The following is a 20,693-nucleotide window of genomic DNA, read 5'->3' on the forward strand; positions in this document are numbered from 1 at the left end:
CTATGATCATTACATTGATATGAAATTTTAATGTCGGATGTCGAGGGTTTCGGAGCGGAACGAGTTGCCCGAATGTCGATGGTTTTGCCTTAGTCACTGCCTTAGTCCGCGAGTTTCAGTTTTTAACGACAAACCGCGCTCTTTTGCGCGACATGCAACCGCAAATGAGGAAGAGATATGCGATATTGTGGTCGGGCCGGGCGACGGTCGTGTGGTTAAGAATGTTGTTTTAGCTTCTAGTGGTTAGCGTAAGTATCCAAGTCGCACAAGAAATGCTCTATAAAGTTTGTGCGAAGCAAAACTTGACGCTACTTTCGTTGTCGGTGATCGGCGTCGTATTTTTGAAATAGCACAAAACACAAGGCACCTGCGTATCTGCCCTCTCCGCGATCCTACGCGCGGGATAGCGAGGGGACCTGTGTCGAGCCGAGGTTTAATAATAAGAAAATAGGTCAACCTGTCGGGCGTTTATGTTCGGCATTCTAGAGATTCCCTCTGAAATATCCTCCAAGTTTCAAGAATAATCTCGTTGTTTCAGGGCTACGGAGAGAGTTATTTACGGCGCGGGGGAAGTTTCGCAATCTATTCGGTGGTCGAGCGCGAAATCTTCCCGAGAGGCGAGAGATCTCTCGCCGATATTTCACCGAGGATCTGTTCGCAAATAACTTTCGGATGCTTCCTCTGCTTCTTTCCATTAAAATGGAATTATCTCGCGGGATATGGCTCCTTCGTCGATAACATTCAACATAAGGTACACATATGCATGTATGATATGTTACAAATAAATTTTACATATGTGTGAAAAATAAGATAAAAATAAAATATAACAACACAACAATGTAGGAAATATTGAAGATAGAATTATAAATGATTAACGATAATACAAGTGCAAATATGAATAAACTACGAATAAAAATTATTGCAATGTGAGAACATGCACAAGAATAGAGTAAAACCGTACACGCCGCGATGTTGCATATATAATGTAATAACATGTTTTTCGAATGCGGCGAAGCGTGCGCAATTTGCAGTCACTTTCCACTGATTATCGTCATTAAGTTGCTGTATTATCTCGCGTGCGCGCGTGGATGATCAACTCAATCGCGCCGCGCCGTCCATCGAGATTAATCCGACGCTTTTCGAAGCTCGTAACACGTCGCGTTACAATCATGCGTGCCAATCACAGTGCCGCTGCCGCGGGCACGAAGGGATTAATCGGACGGGAATAACTCGCGCGATGGCGTTGAATGCGCGCAAAAACAAGAAATCGCGCGTTCCCGTCGTTCTCGCCGAAGCTTCTCGCTATCACGATCGAAGCCGGGGATTTTCGAGTGTGTTAACTGTCAATGAAACGTTTGCCTTCAAGTCTCAATTACCATGATGGATTAAGTTGAATCGCAGCGTAAATTTCCGTTTAAATAGAAGAAGAGATGGAAAACTTGCTATTTAATTTCCTATTTCTCTTCACTATTCTTTTCTCCTATTTATTTTTATTCTATTTTTCTCGATTTCTTATGAAGAAAAATGAAGAATGGAATTAAATTTAGTGTCTTAAGACCAATACTTTTGCACTCGATACAAAAGAGGAAAATGTCCAAATGTGTACCATTCCCTGCAGAATTTTCCGCTCACAGTTGCCTCGTTTCGACCAAGCTTGTCATTATCCGCGCAATATTTCGCGCTCGGCGATAAGAGCGCTTGAGGAAGAATTCGGAGATCATCGTATCGACGTATCGATCGGCCCCGATAAAATATCTGCCCTGCGGGGGCAGAAAACGGAGGTGGGATCGCGATACTACGACAAGGGTCGGTGACGACGATCCTTGGCGAGTCTTGGTCTATCTCAACGCGACGGAAAACGGGATAGGGAAAGAGGGGGAGAGATCGTAGAATTGAAACTGAGAATTCTATTTCGCTCCCTCGGGAGCCGCTGGCGAGAAGATAGAGATAGCGCCCCCGGGAACATTGGCGTGGGATAATATAGGCGACAAGCAAGAGAGAGAGAGAAAGCCGCGCGCGGCATGCGAAGGGACGTATTTCACGTCGCGGTTGACATCGCGGCGATTTATTCGACGTTGTATTTCTGGCTTCAATGAATTTAAATGCGCGGCTTAGGGTGAGTGTATCGCGGTAACCAACAGCGGCCGCTCCTAAACGTAAGGTAAAGTCCAAGTCTTTTACGTCACACTGTTTTATGGCGTTCAAATCGTCAAGCCTAACATCGTAATATTCGATGATTAATTTTGTATAACTTTAATATTCACGATAGACTCTTGACGGCTATTCCAAAACGTACAGTAAGCCTCTTACAATATATGAATTATGAGATGAGTATTAAGTTTAAAGTCGAGCAACCAGCCCGAAGAGAGATCGTGAGATTGCATAACAGATATGTATATTAATGTAGAATCACAAATTTTCGCAATAAGTTCTTACTTCTAAACGTCTTACAATCTTATTGCGAGACCCCAGCGTCCATTTTACAAGGATAAAATAAAATAAATAAGTATTATTACATAAATAATTGGAAAAGGAAGTAAAATATAATTGATGCAAAAAAGAAATATTAGGGGTTCAGGAGACAGTGAGAGGGAGGGAAAAAGTACGATTATGGTACGATTCACGTAGCAGCGTAGGTATGTGCGGAAACAATTACGCGAAAGCTGTCCGTCGTCCGCATTCCGTGGGGTCTTACAAACCCAATTAAGATCTCCCGTCGAGACGCCCGTGCGCGATACGTAGCTAGCCGAGACGGCTCTCGTAATTTTCCCGGTACAACGTGTTCGAGCTTCTTCACTTCGTGTACGCTTATCGCGCGTCGGGCGCGCGTTTCTCTCTCTCTCTTCCTCCTACAAACTCCGACGCTCGTTTTCCTGGAACCTTCACTCCGCCGTCATGGGAAACGATCTCTGCGCCCTAACTCGTTCGCCTTAATAATTAACGTCTCGCGGATTGAGACGTTTCGGTCTCGCGAATTGACATTCTGATTAAGTAAAGCTTCTAGATGATTAAAGCAAAGAAAAATGCATGGTGTTTTGAAAAGGATATATATATACATATATATATAGATATACTTAACATTTTTTTTATTTAGTTTTGAAATTTGAAATATATATATAAATAGATAACTGATTCAAGTCTGCATGCGGAAACAAACAAACATGTAAGTTTTACTCTTCACTTTTACTTTTTTTCAAAAATATATATATCTAGAATATTACAATGTAATAAGACAGAATAACTGAATAATGTAAAATTTTATTGCCAAATTTTTATTTTACTTATCTCTCTGAATAAAGAATTATGTACGAAGCGTAGATAAGAATTAAATTGAAACTTAACTCCGACGTTTTCAAAATGCACTTATTTTATAGCTTACGAGAAAATTGTTAAAGCTATTAAGGTTTTTAATTTATGTGCATTTTTATTTCATTTAGAACGCATTTAATCTTCTCTACCACGTCTTTTCCATAATTCCCCACGCGTATATTAAAATCTTAATAGCACGCTGCTGACAATTCCGCAAAACAGTTTGTGGCCTCGTGTCTCTTTAATCTAGAAATTGCTCCATCATGACGCTTTTTATCAAGCCCGCGGAACCGTATAATTCGAGCGAAAATAAAGTAAGAGATGAGGAGGAGGGAGGGGGGGGGGGGAGCTAAATCTGTGCACCGTTGTTGTATACTTTGTTCTTTCTTTCCTTGTTTTATCGGAATTACAATTTTCCCCGCGTCCATCTCGACGAAGTATAATCGCTGTTACTGAAATTTAAGTTTCGCGCAGATCGTTTACGATATTACGCTCTTTGATGTGGTTCGGCCGAGCCGCGGAAAAAATTTAATACAATTACGTTAGCGTGTTTTATTTCCGGGCGTAAAAAATCGAAGATACAATAATTCGACACAGAGAAAATTAATATTTTTATTTATCTATATATATATGTGCGATATATCCATTCTGAATACGAATAATCCATTCTGTCATTCTCTTCTAAATTAGATAGCATGTTTCAATTGGATGATGTTACGATTTATTTGCTCTCCTGAAAATTTATTTACGAAACTCTTCCAATTTTCAATTCATTTCAATTATAATTAATATTGTAATTGTAAACAAAACAACAATTAATGATTCGGCATCTCAATAAAAATTTAACGTTTACACATTATCGTTTAACAATAAAAACGTCGGCTTATATTTACGATATCCCATGTACGAAAGGACTCTGCTTGGTCTCACGGTGGTCTCTCCAAGTGTAATCGATTACAACAAATCGACAGGGTTCGTTAATCATACATTCAATTAGATATTTTAATCGCGGCTCGTGACTCGCCCGGTGTTATTTCTACATAATCACTGCGCATAAATATCCTTCGCCGAGCCGGGCGGGGAAAATTATCGGGGCACATCCCTTCTGATGTCTGTACAAAGTAAAAACTTGCGAATCAATGAGAGGAAACTATCGACATGTGCATCCTGCGACATGCTTGCCTTAATTCTCGTCTGGTTACACTAACAATTCTCCGGTATGTTGATCGCGCGGTAATTGCGCGCTGTCTACCTTATTAAAGGGCTAGCATCGTTGCTGCGAAGGAAACGAATGACTCGCTTGACATCAGCGAAAATTGTTATTGCACTCTCAGTGTCGTGATTATAACGCGGTAAAATTGGTACCCATAAAAAAAAAACCTAAAAAAACACTCGCCAATTTTTATTTAAAAAATAATTTTTAAATCATTAATTTTGTTCTATTTTATAATCATTTTCTAATTATGTATTTTGAAAGGATAGTTTATTTACATATATAATTTTTGCACCAGAATAATTTTTATATAAAAAATATTAAAATTATTAAAAATAAGTCTTTTTAAAATAAAAATTCTTAAATTCTTTTAAAATATAAAAGTCTCGTAACAAAAACAATTAAAATTGTCCAATTTTTAGACAATATTGTTATTGTTTATTAGATATGATACATTACTTTTACTGTGTGTTTGTGTGTGTAGTACTTTTATCCACTATATATGTAAAACATTCTAAAAAGATTCGTCCACGCTTGAATTCTAATCGGAAATGCATAAGCTTGTTACAGATTCTAGTTACAGCTCTGTAGTCATGGAATTAATATAAACGCGAGTGTGGAAGGCCCCGATACGATAAATTGTATCGCGTGTAGTCCAATAAACTTTAATTGAGCGCCGATTAAAATACGAGTCCGCTTTTTGCCGACGATAATTACTGGCTCGACGGTAATTTGTGGCACGCACTCACCGAGCATCATAGTAGTAGTGAGCTAGAAATGAAATACATTCACCTTTACGATAAACAGACAGATAGAAGCATTTCTCCCGCGGTTCGGATGTCTTTCCTCTAATAAACGACCTCTGACAAATCGCGATAAGAATTACCCGGTGGCTTCGATAAAACACGTTGCATTGTTACCAAATAGCGGATTAAATGCCGGATGCGAGAGTTGAGCGCTCGTATTTGTTGCATTGTGCTCTCGTGCGTCATGCTTTTTATCTTTTATGCATAACAGTTTTTTTTTAATTTTCCGAAATTTCATTTTCACGCTGAAATATTTTACGATAAAAATATGTGACAAAAGTATGACGGAAAGGTTGCTATTCAATATTTCTCCATTTCGTTTTATTCCCGATTCTCTTCTGAATTTTATTTATCTTTTTGCTTTGAATTTTAATAAAAAGAAATTAAAATCTACTCACAAACTTACTATAACTTACTAACTTTCAAAGTTTCTCAAAAAATAAATTAAAAATGTAGTGTATAATATACTTTCGTGCAGAATTGTTACAAAATCGATATAAATAATATAATAAAACCTGTCAAAATATCAGTATGTTAGAATAACGAGTGTCTTCCTTTCTTTCTTCATAATCAAGGCGATGATGATCGCTGTGCAATAATCTTATGCTGTCTTATCTTTGATTAGCAGTAAAGCCGGAAAAGCGTTCAGCTAAGAATAAAACAAATCTTCCTTCTTCCGGAACTAAAATCAATTTTAAGCTGAGAGCACGCTTCTTATTTTCCGTCAATTCTCGTTGTTTCTTGCATTGGCTTTGTGATAAATTTAAAAAATTTTATAATTAATATTTATTAAAAATAAAGATCTTTGTATCTTTTGTACAAAGTGGTTCAGACGAGTAAAATAATGAAAAAATCTACCTGTTTCTTTATGGATTAATGACTGGCGAAAATCTCCTTGCAGTATCGAGTGTTTCAAACCTCTAAATGATGATCAAAGTATCTGCGATTAAGATCAAAAGCTTGCTATCCAAAAGCTTCATTAAGAAATAGTAGTAATAATAATTCTTATACAAATAAAACGCTGTTTGGGAAAGAAATTTTTGCAAATACTTTGAGACAAAGAACTTCTGTCATACATAATTATATAATTGATACACCTCCGATCTACTTTGCAGGCAGTAATAATTAATATCCGTAGTGGAAGACTTCGAGAAGAAAAGGATTGAACACGAGAAGTATGAAAAATTCGCGCTATATCATTTCGCTTCATTTTTTTTTTCTTTAGCTTTGCGGGGGCGGCAAAGAGCTCTCGTCGGGGTGGGAAACGCTGTCGCTCGCGCTTTCCCACCTTCCTCTTTTACATATATATTCTCTTTTGTCAGTGACAGTTTAAAGATACACTGTGCCCCATACGTAGACGGGGTACGTCAATATTGAATCTCACACGCGAGCTCAGCTTTTAACGTAAGTCACGTTTACCGGGATCTCGAGAAGTAACAGACAAATAGTGCCGAACGTCACTATTCTTCGTTTCTTCACTTTCCTCCTCATTCCCTTCCACCGCTTCGTATCCCTTTACTTTTTGTATCAAACACCCGGTAAAGCTCCAGAGGGCGCAAAGCTCCGTATTTATGAGATTACTCTCGAAAGGGTCGATCCATTTTCAGAACGCGCTGCGTGGCATACCGGAGCACCTTATTATCTGAAAATCCGAGATAGGATGCTCTTTCTGGTTATATAGACGTGCTTTTTTATCGATCTCCCCCTCCCCCCTTTTAATCTGGCCGTATACGTGCCGCATTCGATGGTGCATGCTGAAAAGTTACGCGGACATTTAAATTCGGCACAGCAAAATCGCAATAATACGCAATTTGCAACTCTTTTGAATATAATTACGTACATCATTCGGCAATTTAAAAATATGGAAATGCAAATACGGAAAATTCTTGACAGATAATATAACGATATTATGATCAACAAAAATCATTTCACGTAATACTATATAGTTCTAATAGTATTATTTTGCTTTATTAGTTTATTAATTAATTTTATTTAGATATTTCTCTCTAGAAAAATAAAATTTATAATTATGATTAAATATTTTCATCAAAGTGGTTTCTCTCAATGCATTTTTTGTAATGTACTTTATGTCGATCTAAATGCGTAATGTATCGCGTGTCAGGAAAAATCATACATTTTTTCTCCTGTTCGGTTGTTGTTTTATTTGCAATCAATAAAAGCGATGAAAGTGTTAAATTATTTTTGGCTGTGGAGTCGCAATCGGGAAGCGAACCACTCGACTCGAAGGCGGGCTTTGGAGTTGGTCGTCATTCGGAAGAAAGTGCGCGTGTTTCAGGCGGATAATAATCGGAAATCAAACGGAAAATGTGGAGCGGACATGGACCACTCGTCGATTTGGCAATAATCGACCGAACGAACGATTCCTTTATCAGACGACCTCCTTCTCGTTGGAACCAGATTTCCCGAAACCTATTCTAGAATCACAGACGTTGCTTGGAATGAGTTCAAGAAGTAACTCTGCATTATATTCGCGTATTATTCTGGTACTTATATATATGTACCTATATCTTTTATCACCGCTTCCGTAAGAAGACTATCATTAATAAAAATAATTCATTATTTAAGCATCGTTAGATGCATTATTAAAATATTATTTCAACTCATTATTTTAATATCAATGATATACATATTTGATATGTAGTCAGATTCTTTAAATATTTCGTATAAAATTACGAGTGAATTCCGCTTCGTATTCATCACGAATTATGCATCGTCTAAAGTTGGCTCACTTACACAAGTGAAGATATCTCGTACCATTTTACGTTACATTATGTAAAATGGAGTACTCTTACATAATAATCTACAATTACTAACTTTCGCTAACTGATAATCTTCTTTGAATATGCTCGCGTTATTTACATCACCATGAAATAAATAGTATCGCAAATCTTACAATTCATGGCGAGTTCATAGCTGAATGTTAATATCTCCACTTGGTGGACGCAACATGTCCAGATATCGAGCCTCTCTTGCGAAATGAGCCTTATCCCGTGCGAGAGATACTCTCCACATCTATTGCTATATCTTAGAACTGGTAATACGCCTCGGCAGTAACTTCCAGTAAGTCAGACTAAGTCGGCGTATCGAATCCGCGGAAGTAACTGCGCACAGGTGTAAACTCAGCTATTCCAGGTATGCTATCCGCCGTTAATTCCCTCGTGATCTGAGGTAACTCGCGAGATGGGTCTTCGATCTGTCGCGATTTTATCGTCCACGTGTTTAATGAACGCATTTCAAAGCGTTTAATTCGCAGAGGCGCGCCAGGCAATCTTTCCTTCCGTAGCAAATATTCTCATGACGTAGCTATTAGTTTGATGAAAAAAATAACGATCAATTTTAATCCTTTCTTCCTTATTGTTAATTAAGAAACAAAGAGCTTGTCACGTAAAAAAAAAAAAAAAAAGACTATTCAGGAAATTCGCGCGGATTCACACGGTTTTACAATCGCAGTGCCGGTCTGCCATTAATAGAAGCCGTCCGAGATAATAAATCTCTCGCACGGGACGAGAAAAAGAAAAATGTGCGAGCGCTTACCATCTTCATCAAACCGCAGCTCTCATCCGGGTTTCTTTTCGGCACCGGCTTAACCCGACCGCGCGCGCCCGCCATACTTCACCGGCGATCTGACGCGGGACGACGAGCACTACTAAGCCTCCCGATATTACGAATTCATTCGCGGCTATATCTCGGACTATCACGAGCACGCGGCGAAGATATGTCTTCCAAGATAATTTTGGAAGAACCTTGGTCTCCCGGGCCATAATCCAGGAAAACGAATGAAGTCACTCTAGGGTTCGCAAATAAAGTTCACGGATGTGTCTTTGGATTGTGACTAGCAAAAAGTCGTATAAATATAAAAATGTAATTTCAATCACAATTTTGTAATAACAAATACTTGGTATTATTATTTATCCTACTATAATTTATACAATAACAATTGTAATAATAAAAAATATATATTAATAAATTCGCGCCTACGTAGTGTATTTGCGATCGATCGAGTTTCGTTGCATTAAAAATTTCGAAAGACGAACAGCGCGCGCGATCTGTATAATTCCTCATTCTTTTTCTTGGAGGTTTATTTAAAGCCCTCTCTCGTAGAGGAAATCGCGCTTCGCTTATGCGAAATCGTAACTCGTCTGGCGGAGCGAGCAAGCTACGGGTGTAACCGGAGGCGAATGGCATTTGGCGTCATATTTCAGAATAATGCTCGAGCTCTACAGCGTGGAGCAAGGAGTTCGCCGTATATGCCAAGCCTGTGTTATACACGGCAGTGGCATACTAATGCTGCACGCGCATCTCAAGGCCGAAAGGGCGCCGCGCAGAATTTAAAGGGTCCATTTTCACGTGACGTCAGGACACGCCGTGACACGCACGGTGGACGGTATAACAATGTTGCTTGTAACATCGCGACATTCAGTCTTCATTGTAAAGCATTACAATAAAACTTGGAAATCGAACAAATTTCCGTCTCGTTCAAATGTAATTTGTAATTGTGAATAATAATTATTACTTAGCGACAACGGTAAAAGAGAGGCGAATTTGTTATTCGGTAAACTGATTCAAGCTAATTAATTTAATACTGAAAGAACTGAGATGCGATTGAGTCTTGCGTATATATAACGCGATATAAAAAGAATGAAATACTACGGAGAAGAACGCTCGGCTGCGCGGCTGCAAATTTTCTTTACAAGGATACTCTCATATTTGTCTAACCGCTTCCTCGTTCTCGTCTAACAACCCAGCGACATTACGCCAGAGCGAGCGTAATTCGTATTTTCTTTCGAACAATTCGCGAACTTGTTACAACAATCCTCTTCGCTCTCACCGACCAACCGGTTGCGTTCCGCTCCTCCCGCTCGCCGGAAGCGGACGCGTAATTTGCATCATCCGGAGTAGTTTTGAAAGTTTTAACGAGAGAGACAGAGTCGCTTGTAGTTAGCGGCGGCGGCGGCGGCGACGGGACCCAGAGAACTTTTGCGTACTTCCGCAATTGTTATACAATTTTCTTTCGGGGGCTTCCAATGCTTCACTTAAAGCATCCCCCCCTTTTCCCCTTTATCCTACCTTTATTCCCAAAGCGAAGACACCGTCATTATTTTCATATATACGAGAACGCTCGAGGACTCGCGATGTAAAAGTCAAAAAAAGTGTGCCTGGAAAAAAAGAAGCAAATATTTACCGTACTAAAAATATTTTCGCTGCTCGCAGCTACAAACACTGACAGCGGCATAAATACCGGTACTTGAAAAAATATCCGTGCAAAAATAATCTCGCTACTTGGCTTATCTCTCGCAATCGCGGTCTCCAAGCAAAAATATTTTTTTTCGAAAGCTCGCTCGGCTAGTTGTCGAGAATATTCGGTAGTTGAGCAGATATGTATGTATATCTTCTTAGCTTTTTAAGAGCGACTCCTGATTTCTGCAGCGCAAAGAGATCTCTATCAAATTTTCACATCACATTAGGAGACGGGGAAGCGAATGCGGCGAAAACACGTTTGGCATAGTTGGGGATTGACTGGCGCGGGTGGTGGATGATGATCTTGGATGGGGGTGACTTTTGTATTCCCGGGGGCGGACATATTTTTCCTTTCCTTCGCAGTCCCTCTTGCCTTCAGCAACACGTCGGCTTTTCTCCGCGAGCTCAAGGCTTTTATTTTCTCCGTCGGATTTGCAACTCTCTTTGCTTTCGCACATATTCTTTGCGGCTGCTGACAAGGTCTATTCAGCCACGTAAAAGCGCGTTCAACATAATTTTTCAAACATTAAAAAAATTGTTATAAGTGGAAAAAGTAAAAAAAAAAAGAAAGAAAAAACCTTACAAGCTGTTATCATTATAAATGAAGTAAAGCAAAGTCTCGTCTTGAAAAAGACGAGTCCTAACTTGTGAAGTTAAAAAAGTTTTTTTGTTCGTCTTGACAAAAGACTTTGCCGAAAATGTGCGTCAATATTTCTTTTAAAATTTCATAAAATTATCGCTTTATTATCGTTGCGTTAATTTTTTAGAATATTTGATACGTGTGGACTTATTATAAAAGTAATGTTCCGCGATAAACTTGCAATATATACAATATCGTCGCTCGTCTGGACAACTCTTTCTCGAATCACCATTTGTGATGCTACACATCTCGCGCGTTCGATCGAAACGCTGCGCGCGTAATTACACCTGATTAGAGCGAGTCTCGGTGCAACTTGTTGCAGGAGCAGGTTACACGGCGGTGATAGACATGTAGAATTTCGCAAAGAAGCGATCGTTTTTAAGTTCCGACGGTCATTGCAACGATGATCGATCGATTTGCCGTATCATACCGTTTCTCCATAATAATTGCCGGTTATATGAACTTTAATCTCTTCTCTGCTAGTGAGTAAAAAGAAATTACGTCAATATTAATCGTTTGCCTTAAAACAATAAATAAAAAAAGAACTTGAATACCTAATTATGTATTTAAAGTGCGTGTGGAGCTTTGAACGCGAAAACAAATTAAGATATTTGTATATTGTTCGACATTTCTATTACGTTATTTTTTATTTGCAGATTCGATTTTTTTTCCAGATAAACTCGAGCATTTTAGAAATTGCATTAGTAGTTTGACAGCATCATTCTAATGTAATTATCGATATAATAACGATGCGTGAAAAATGCAATTACAGGTTGTACTCGGAGAGTCGCGGCAAGTAACCTGTCGATCTGTCAACGTAATCCTGCAAGCCTTGTTTTATTAATCTTATGCGCGCTGGCGGTAAGGTCTCTCGAATAAGCTTGGTAACATAATTAAGCGCTTTAATTCGCGACCGGGCCCCGTGAGAGGTGCCGGCGTAAAGAAGCAAACCTCGAATTAATGTCAGTCCAATTGATCGGCGATGATAACACATTATCTCGTTAGGCTCTGCATGGGCGATCATTAGCGTTTCCCAGCGTTGAATAGCATCGAGAGATATTGAGATAAAAGTATCAAAGACGTCTCGTTTGAGACGACGGGATGAAAGAACGGCTGCAACTCGCCTTCAAAGCGTGCAATTATCGAGTCAATTAGAATGAAACCGCAGGATATACTCGATTCAGCTTTTGCACAAAGCAATGAACGATATAAAACTTTGCTAAAAGAAAACAGCCTGAATTGTCATTCGATAATTCAATCGCCTGTAATGTACGTGTTATTTGATAATTTCGTACTGTTGACGCGTATATCATTGAATGCTAACTTGAATCTATCATCGCGCGAATTACTGGTGTCTAAAAGATATTCACGCTGTTCAATGCAAATTCATCAATATGACGTGCAATTTGTAATAACAAAGCGATATATAAAATTAAATATATATAATAAATAGTAAAAATATAGTTTTTATCTTAACCTATCGATGGCGATGATTGTTAAACGATGAGTTTTTGGAATAAAGTGGTATCTGAAATTGTTTTTCCATTAAATCGCTAATAATCTTAGAAACGGGAGAAAAAACGAGACGACGGTCGATATCGAGAGGCTTGTCGTCCTTGTAAGTAGATCGAAGAGGATTTGCGCGAATGTGCCGGAGACGAGATGAAATGGCTTCGTTTAGGGAATTATTGCATTCGACCGATTGAGCTTGCATCGGCGATGGACTGTTTGGATGTTGCTGATCTAGCTTGGAAAATGCGTAAATATTTTGTATGTTAAGAGTATTCCTATATAAGGATATAGTACGGATAACTTTGTTCTTTTTTTTTTAATAATAGCGACGAGTTATTTTTTAATAAACTTGAAACGTATTTTTTCAAAAATTTCAAAATTAATAACAATATTAATAATTATTATAATTATTTTGAAGTAAAGCAAGAGAAGCACATCAGATGCAAGACTTGCAGGTAATGTAATCTAACGGGTGAAGTTAATGCGAGTCCACATCTGCAGGAGGTACGTCCGGAACGCGGAAATTATCGCGATTTCCTTGTTCGAGCGAAAGAGCGATTCTAATCAAGCGACTTCGAGAAACACCTTGCATTCATAGATATTCGTGTACACCGACTATTTTCGCGTTGAGCAGAAATTACCGAATTAATAGAATGCGACGGATAAAACGAGATTGTTGACGGTAAATATTACACTATTTTTTTAGTACAGCGATGCAGAATGAAAGACTCTTATCTATGATAAAATGTATAATAAAAGCGTGCGTGTACTACGAATGCCAATTTAATATCTGCGATAAAAGATAATGAGTACTTACAGTTTCCTCTCTACGCGCAATTTTTTTTCATCTCGCACATTAATTATAATGTAGACCATATATAGTTCTGTTAATGTGACGCATAATGAAATTGCAAATAAATATATATAGTATAAGATAGAAAGATATTGTATATCTCACAAGTTTCCCGCCCTACCGCTGCAAAAATAAATCAGCAACTCAAGTTTCTCACGAGTTTCTTACCTGTAACAAAAATCAAATGCTTCGTTAAGTATAAATAAAACTAAGATATGTATATTAGTTTAACTATATTTCATTTAACTTTCGATTAACTGAACTCTTTCAATACCATTGAAATTAAAATTACAAATTTTGTGGCAAATTTTTATATATTGCAAAGTAGTGTTTTTTGTTAAATTTTGGTGTGTTCAAAATGTTGGAATTTGCAACGAGATATCTGTGGAAACTTTCACGGTCACCTCGAGATATCGTTAGATTAAAGATAGTCTTATCGGAAGTGAACACGCAGTTATTAGGTTACTAAGTTTTGCCTGCAACTGCCTGATTCGAAATCGTTCGTGCGACGATGATTTTCCGCGAAATTTAAGCCACGCTAGATAAAGTCCCGACAGGAACAAAGTACGACGGAGAGGTCGCCCTCGGGCTGGCTGCGAGATAAGGGTCCAACGTACGACACAGTACGTTTCTCTTTAGCCACGAAATGCACACGCCGGCGAGCAAAAACGCACACGAGGAAAATCAGGAGAATGTAGTTTGGCATGGAAAGACTGCCTGAGAAAAGGAAACAAGAAAAACTAAAGAGCAAAGCATATATAGTATTATCATGCCATCTTATCTTATTATAGTATAAATAGGAAAAATGAAAATATAAATATATAGAAATAAAATCGCAAAATTTTTATTATAATGTAACCAATGTATTAAAATATTAATAAAGTTTAAAAATTAAACTAAACATTTTATTTCTCGTTATAATATTAGTGCAATCAGAGTCATAGTTATATTACTCTTATAATAAAAAATAATAGAAATAAAACCCAGTAATGTTAAGAGAAATATTTATTAAACAAAACGTGAACTTACCTGACATGATAATAGCATGCTCTTCTCTTTAGTATTAATAAAATGTAAGTAAAATTATCTGTACAAGAGTAGATAAAGACTTATCATTATGAATCTACACAAGGCGAAATAGAAAATACTCAAAGATAAAATCTAAATTGAAACGATGGGAAACGCGAAACGTGTTTGTGATGTAAGAAAGTTTTGGCGAGCTACGATCGGATGAAGTCAAGAAGATCACCATTTATTCCGGTTGACAATAGAAAGAGCTGTTGGCTTTCCCGGAAGAATCAATGTATCGACCGCGCGACGGCGGCATTTGCATAAGGAACAAAGTTTCAAAGTGGTCTCTCCACCCCCCTGCGCCGACTTCCTTTTTCCTCGCGAAGCGACGAGCGATTTTCCAGACATTAATGGCACAACGCCAGCTCGCAGCCTATAGATAATCGATACTGCCTATCATGTCGTTCTCTTGGCGTCGTGAAAAAAATATAAAAGAGAAAACAGCCGATGGTCCGGGAGGGTAGAAAGAGCTAGCCCCCAGGGGAAAATAGAAAGGAAAAAAGAAGAGGGCAGAATTCGGACCGCGTCGATTTTTCCAACGGCAATAGGAGAGCGTACGGGTCTCTGCCGTTCGCAAGCAGCGTATCCAATAATTCACGCGGCAACAGGACCGCCGCTTTGTCGTCTCGCGTGCGCGATTTATGGCCATTGGCCCGCGTTTTGTAAGGTAAAGTCGCCCCTTCGCGCGAAAGGCCGCAGTACGTTGCGTTTGGCAAGCACGCGTGTGACGAACGCACGTTTGTGGACGTATGTAGTGCACGGTGAACTGCGACACATACTATAGTCAGCGGTCTATATTGCTTCTTATAATTAACTTAACGGGGATAGGTCGCGTGAAAGTTTTTTAAACAATTACCGATGATAATACCAAGCCGTTTAAATGCACCTGCTTTATTTTCTCAGTATTTGTCATTTTTCAAATACTAACAAAACGCAAAACGAAATCTGTAATATGCAATATATTGTTAGCAACGGCGATTTCTATCAAATAGTCGTATAAAATCAATCCACGCAGCTTTTCCTTAAAAAAAGTCACACACCCATTCTCAGATTGAGAGAATAAAAGGTAAGATCTCAAATTTTTGATTACGTGTCGAAAAACTGGTTCATGTACTTTGTTGTCCTCATCTGTCAAATAGCATCGATGGTGCAAGATGAACGTAAAGTTAGGCACTTGTTATCCCGGCGGATCTTAATGCGAGAAAATAGCCGGCCGCTATCAGATAACGAAGCTCTCTCTCTCTCTCTTTCCCCCCTTCTTTGTCGTTCTGCCGCTAACTCGGCCGACTTTAGTGAGCTGGTATATCTCATTGTTCTAATCTCGGACATCTGACCGCATCTACGTCTCGGCCTGCCGTCTCTGGTTTATACGCCAGGCATTACGTTAAGGACGTCGTTCCAACGGCGATCTACGGCCCCGCTTTAATATCTTATTACTGCGGATGAAGAGCTTCAATCCCTGAGAATAATTCCCCTGCCTTGCGTGTGTATGAATTTGTGTATGTGTGTGTGTGTGCGTGTGCGTGTGTGTGTGTATGTATGTGTGTACATGTGTGCGGCGCTTAGGATCGGCATTATGGCGTAAATTGCACGGCTTTCTACGGAATGGTGGATATCCTACGCGGAGATAATTTCCGTCCGCTTATCACGGCGTAAGTCTCATCTTTATTTCATGAGTTACGAGATACTTATTTTAAGTTATCCATTTAGTTGCCCGATCTTATTTATTTCGGAAAATTAACCAATTATTTAAGCATTTAGATGTAACCAAAGATACGCAGTATGCGAGATATGGAGAAATAATCGTCGCGTTATGGACTGCGAAAGAGCGATTCGAAATGTAAACTAGCGACGACGACTTTAACGAAATATCGCGGAAAAGAAATTTACGGCGAATGCACGTGGCATTGCATTAATATCTCTCAGCGACAAAACGGAGTAACGAACGAGACGCGCGAGAGGGCTCTTTCCAACTTTTAATTAATACTTCCGACCGTCGTCGTCTGGACGTGAAGTTCCAACGAACAAAATTCATCCTTCAAAAGGATGGCAGGGATATACTTGGCAGCAACGAGTAGTAGTCGTTAGTTTGATATAATTTCCAGCAGCAGCAGCAGCGGCAGCGGCAGCGGCAGCAGCAGCAGCAGCAGCAGCAGTAGCAGCAGCAGCAGCAGCTCGAGGTAACTCGTTCCATTCGGGTAAAGGGAAACTTTGAAAACAGATCAAAGTAACCGCGTTACGGACCCCGCGCTGCGCGCGGCTATTTACTTCGAGAGCGAGACCGGAGATCAATTACAGAAACGTTTCCAATGGGATTTCCCGATTAAATCCGCCACGGTTACAGGCACCGTTGCTGCTACGTTCTGAATTACGCGCTCGTATACGAAACATCCGCAAAACGACGAACACGCGACTCTCTTGCCCTAATCATTTCACGCCGGATAATAAATTGAATACGTACCGCCGATCGAGCTTCGTAGCGAAGACAAACGTGGATTAACGTCGAATTTGTTATTCGCCACTAAATCCGTCCGGGATTTTCTCCGCTTTATACGGCTATACACAATCGATCGCCAAATATGGCGACGTGTGGAATTCCCTACTTTTTCCTGATAATACATTTTGATAACTTCAGAATGATTCCCGAGAGATTAATATTTATCTCAAATAAATAATTAATAACGTCATCTAAAAAACGTCAATTTCAATGATTATATCTTTGCCACTTAACGTTCTCTCCGCATGTTCTGGGTAATACGATATAACTGTAATACAAATTCACAATAAGAATTGGTCGTAACAAAAATAAAATATTTTCTAATAATTATGAGAGAAAATTTTTAATTATTGTATGTAAAATATTTTTTTTCATGATTACGAGGAAACATTATTATAATTCTCTTTTATATAAATTTATCTCACTACGCAACATTTCCAGCTCTTCATTAATTATAACTTCACCCATATTTAATTACATTTGTCTGATTACGTCTGATAAAATCGTCAAATTTCTGCTCGCTGCGCGAAATGATTTATAGTTGTCGCGGATTAACACATAGTCGGCTGTCGATGCATTGTCGGTCCGCACTAAAATGCATTAGGCTATGTCACTTTGGACAATCGACAGCGGTTAAGCTATCGCGAATATCGCAACATTGACGAATACCGATGTATATCGATATATTATTCAATAACTCGCGCGTTACGATTTAACAAGGCCGAGTCGCGTGAAGCGCGATTGATAGGGTTGGGAGATCGCCACGTTAAACGCGACTAAATCACGGCAACCAATTCCATTGGTCGGGTTGAGAATCGACTGATGATACCCCGCGCTCGTGTGGATGTAATTGTGGACGCAATTCGTCTGATCAATTAAACAGTAGCGTTTCGGTAAGTTTTTTTTTTGTTCTCTACCATATCGCACGGTGAGACAGCAAAATATTTTAGCGTCGCTGTTTTTTTTATCATTTCAACGTGTTCTCGAATATGTCTCCATAAAATGTGCCACCGACAGTGTATGAAATTTTGACCGCGTTTGTAAAAAAATATTAAATTTTTGCGAAAAGTTCCAACGAAAAGATATTTAACGTAAAATAAAGTATATTTTCGTGCTTTAGGGCTACAAGTATGTAATAAAATTTTCTTCTCCACTTAATCATAAATAAATTTTATTTAATTGAATGTCGGTAAAAATTGTATAATAATTGTAAGAAATTGTATGAAGAATTGTATTAATTTACCGACATTGATGTTTAAAAATTAATAAATTTCTTAAGGAAAATTCGATGCCAAACCTTAAAAGAATCTTTTGTTAAAATGTCAAAATGTCATTAAAATTACATTTGGCGATAATGGAATATCTTGTATATGTGGAATGGGTCACACAGGCAAGACAGTGAGAGACTCAAGGATAACTGCGTGAAGCTGAATGTAGGTAGAAGGTGGTTGGAGATTCAATGGATCACGCACCACACAGCTCTTTAAGAGTTACGAGGCCGCTAATTTTTACACTCGTTGAGCGAACGAGCGAATTCTTTCCAGGCAAAACGAGGCGATGACGAAAGTGCGGTTCTGCACGAAAGAGAACCTTCGGTCGTTCCATTACGCATCATGCACATTATGCATTATTGCGCGGGTCGCAGTAACACTAACGTTCTAATTGCGTCGAAGGTTGAAACTACTGGATGGCACACAAGGATATACGGAATTTTTTCGACCGAAACAATAAAGAGGAAGAGTTTTCATAATGAGAAGGCGGAAAAAATGTGTAGTTCTGATAAAAAATAGAATCAACATTAATTAAATCTTGGAAAAAAAGAAATAATTCTGATTATAAAAAAGATTGTTTAATTAAATTTTCAAGAGTAATTCCTTCTAGTAAAATACGGAATTGTTTTCGTTCTCGATTCTTCGTCACAGTTAATTCATTTTGTATAAATCTCGTAAAGCATTGATGTGACACAGACCAAGTGTCGGTGGTACAAAAGCCAAATTCCCGGTCAGCGTTACGCAGTAACCCGGAGAGAACAATCGTAGTACACGCAGTCTGTGTTTAACCGACGATTGCTGTTCCGGGAGAATGATACCGAAGCACAGCTGTTAACTGCCAGAGACACGTCCTAACGATTCCGGCAATCAAGTCGAGAGGAAAAAGAACCGACGGCCATTATCCACTAATAGCCCTCGTCTATCTTTGCTTTTGGTTGTATGATATTGGTAACATGAGATTTTCGCGTTTGAATAGTTGACGGCATATGAAAAGGCACTGCGGCAAGGGAGTCTAAAATGCAAATTATACAAAGTATTTAGAATAAAAATAAAGTGTATTAATTCTTTTTTAAGATATATTATAGTGAAAAAAATATTTACAAAAAGATCCAGAGTTATATTGTGAAAAACTAAAAGTACAAGAATAAAAAAACGAGCTAACTGTTAGAGTTTTTAAAATTAGAATAATTTAACATTTGACGTTTTGCATGCATGTGATGCAGGATTAACATAATCTTTAGCATCACAATGTTAGGTTCATAAAATCGACTTTTGTATAAATTAAAAATGGCTACGAAAAAGTTGCGAAAGTTTCACAACGCAATTCAAAGTGCAAGAGCTTTTGATAAAGTACGTTTAGAATAGGAAACTGGGACGGCAACCGCATTCATCGGAGCGCATTCCGCTTCGTCGCGGCGGGAAATACGTAAACAGACAAACAAGAAGCTTATATGTAAATAGGGTAAACAGGTTTGCTTTCAGCCAAGTTCCCGCACGAGGAAACGCGATTTTTGTTCGCCTCGTTCCGTGCGGCGCACCATGCACATAATTAATCCTTCGAGGGTCGAGCGGGGTGCATTTTACCACCTAGCGCGGTTTTCCTCTCACGCAGAGTAAAAGCTGGGGCAAAATAAAATGTTGCAAATGCGTGTTACGATCTCAATTCAACTTATCATTGTTATTTAAAAAAAATATCTCGAAATGTTCTTTCGCCGCAGAATAAAATATTGTAATCTAATATTGACGAAAGCGATAAAATTTTATTCGCAATAACGTTTGCTCGCAATTAGCCTTGTCGAATTTCGCTATCGTGAAGCATCGATTTTAACAATTGTAATGGCGCAGTCGCGGCCGATGGCCTCCGGGGGCGCATCAAATGCATTAAAGCCCGCACAGCGGCGTCCATTTAACGCGTTGCACGCTACACGCATCTCGTACTTTACTAAGTAACTACAATGGAATAATTTACGCGATTATATTAACGATCACGTGGCGAGCATCGAACGCACTCGTTCAATGGCGAAGCGATAACGGATTCGATAATAACGGAACTGAAATATATTCGTTACGGTCCCTCTCGTAATGACGGCGGCATTTATATCGTAATATCTATGTCGCTACCGCATACACATACATACAGAGACTACGGCGGCATTTAACGTTGAATTCGAGATATTCCGTAAATTAGGCGGAAACTAACTAATAGCCGTGTAACCGTTGCCGTTGTTATCAATTATGCTGTCGGAACGTAGCGTGGAGCAG

General features: G+C 38.9%; 1 protein-coding gene across 1 annotated transcript in view; it reads right to left on the reverse strand.

The window, feature by feature from the left end:
• The window catches only part of twin (CCR4-NOT transcription complex subunit 6-like twin), an 81,674-nt gene that overhangs the window by 31,314 nt on the left and 29,667 nt on the right, over positions 1–20,693 (reverse strand). The gene's annotated exons all lie outside the window — the stretch shown is intronic.

The sequence above is a fragment of the Linepithema humile genome, chromosome 7, assembly GCF_040581485.1.
Source record: "Linepithema humile isolate Giens D197 chromosome 7, Lhum_UNIL_v1.0, whole genome shotgun sequence".
NCBI classification, from domain to species: Eukaryota; Metazoa; Arthropoda; class Insecta; order Hymenoptera; family Formicidae; genus Linepithema; species Linepithema humile.